Source organism: Salmo salar, chromosome 24 (genome assembly GCF_965601325.2).
Source record: "Salmo salar chromosome 24, fSalSal1, whole genome shotgun sequence".
Lineage (NCBI taxonomy): Eukaryota > Metazoa > Chordata > Actinopteri > Salmoniformes > Salmonidae > Salmo > Salmo salar.
In genome coordinates, this window is record NC_138314.1 from 16,763,414 (window position 1) to 16,766,136 (window position 2,723).

A 2,723-nucleotide genomic window follows, 5' to 3' on the forward strand; every position below is an offset into this window, starting at 1 on the left:
CCTAGCCCCCTGGCACATAGACTATTGCAGCATAGATACTGGAGACTGGAGACTGAGACAGGGGTGGGTCGGGGGATACTGTGGTCCCGTCCAACGATACCCCCGGACAGGGCAAACCAGGCAGGATACAACCCCACCCACTTTGCCAAAGCACAGCCCCCACACCACTAGAGGGATATCAACACACCACCAACTTACTACCCTGAGACAAGGCTGAGTATAGCCCACGAAGATCTCCTCCACCGCATGAGCCCAAGGTTCTCCCATCTCCACAGAGGAACTCTGGAGCTCTGTCAGTGACCATCGGGTTCTTGGTCACCTCCCTGACCAAGACCCTTCTTCCTCTATTGCTGAATTTGGCCCGGCGGCCAGCTCTAGGAAGAGTCTTGGTGGTTCCAAACTTCTTCCATTTAAGAATGATGGAGGCCACTGTGATCTTGGGGACCTTCGATGCTGCAGACATTTTTTGGTACCGTTCCACAGATCTGTGCCTTGAAACAACCCTGTCTCGGAGCTCTATGGACAATTCCTTCAACCTCATTGCTTGGTTTTTGCTCTGACATGCACTATCAATTGTGGGACCTTATATAGACAGGTGTGTGCCTTTCCAAATCATGTCCAATCAATTGAATTTACCACAGGTGGACTCCAATCAAGTTGTGAAAACATCTCAAGGATAATCAATGGAAATAGGATGCACCTGAGCTCAATTTCGAGTCTCATAGCAAAGGGTCTGAATACTTATGTAAATAAGGTATTTCTGTTTTTAATTTGAAAACATTTGCAAAAATGTCTAAAAACCTGTTTTCACTTTGTCATTATGGGATATTGTGTGTAGATTGATGAGGAAAATGTTTTATTTAATCCATTTTAGAATAAGGCTGTAACGTAACAAAATGTGGAAAAAGGGAAGGGATCCCGAATACTTTCCGAATGCACTGTACCTGGCTGTTAGATGTTCTTGCAGGTGCTTCGAAATGCTTATGTTTCTAGCTCCAACAGTGCAGTAATATTACCTCAACTACCTCGTACCCCATATTGACTCGGTATCTGTACTCCTTGTCTATAGCATAACTATTGTTATTTATTGTGTTACTCTTTTCTATATTTAAACATCTTTTTACTTTTTAACTCTGCATTGTTAGGAAAGGGCTCGTAAGTACACGTCACGATAGAATACAGTATATACATACAGTATAAAGTGTGTAAAACAGCATATAAACATTGGTGCCCGGCTAGTGGTGACTATTTAACAGCCTGATGGCCTGGAGATAGAAGCTGTTTTTCAGTGTCTTGGTCCCAGTTTTGATGTACATGTTCCGTCTCCTCCTTCTAGAATGGTAGCGGGGTGAACAGGCCGTGGCTAGGGTGGCTGAGGTCCTTGATGATCTTCTTGGCCTTCCTGTGACACCGGGTGTTGTAGATGACCTGGAGGGCAGGCATTGTGCCCACAGTGACACGTTGGGCTGACTGCATCACCCTCTGGAGAGCCATGTGGTTGAGGGTGGAGCAGTTGCGGTACCAGCTGGTGAAGACAGAATGCTCTCGATGGTGCATCTGTAGAAGTTTGTGAGGGTCTTAGGTGCCATGGCAAATCTCTTCAGCCTCCTGAGGTTGAAGAGGCGCTGTTCTTCACCACGGTGTTGGTGTGGTGGCACCGTTTCAGGTCCTTGGAGATGTACATGCCAAGGAACTTGAAGCACTCTCCACTGCAGCCCGTCAATGTGGATGGGGAAGTGCATACGCACGTGTGCACACAACCACGCCACACACACACACACACACACACACACACACACACACACACACACACACACACACACACACACACACACACACACACACACACACACACACACACACACACACACACACACACACACACACACACACACACACACACACACACTGAATGAAGTGATTAGGCTATTCATTCTCCTCCCAGTTGAACATGCTTTTGATAGAATGGCTGAAGGAAATGAATGTGATTTGAATATTGTGAATTTAGAAACTGTCTGTCTGTGAAGACGACTCTTAGTTTAGAAAATGATTAACAGATACACGTCCTCATGGAATACATTTTGTGTATGCATGAGTATGACAGGGTTCAATGATAAAATGAGGCTGAAAGTGACATCCCCTCATCATAACACTGTGTCTAGATGTGACACACACCCTTACATGTCTTCATTATAACGATACGTCCAGACGTCACACATGTCCTTATCATAATGACATCTTATTACAGTTGATGAAGTGGAACAGACACTGACTGCTCATTACGGGTGTGTGTGTGTGTGTGTGTGTGTGTGTGTGTGTGTGTGTGTGTGTGTGTGTGTGTGTGTGTGTGTGTGTGTGTGTGTGTGTGTGTGTGTGTGTGTGTGTGTGTGTGTGTGCGCAACTTAATGGGATAGTTCATAAAAAGAATGTATTCAGATACATGAGTTTCCTTTTGCGAGGGTGAAGACTTCACAAAACGAAACTCCCAATTTTTAACACACATGGACCCAGAACATAATCACACAGCTGACCAAATTATGCAAGATTTTATTTCTGAGTTAACCAATATTAGACTGCTCTAAGGAGTGACTACAATCCACACATAGAAAAGTCACTGCCAACGAAAAGCTTATGTTTGCATTTTCGGACTAAAAATGTTATTTTACTCAGCATAGCCTGTCTGAAGTTACACATCACACTATTACAACAGTATGACTGTTTTA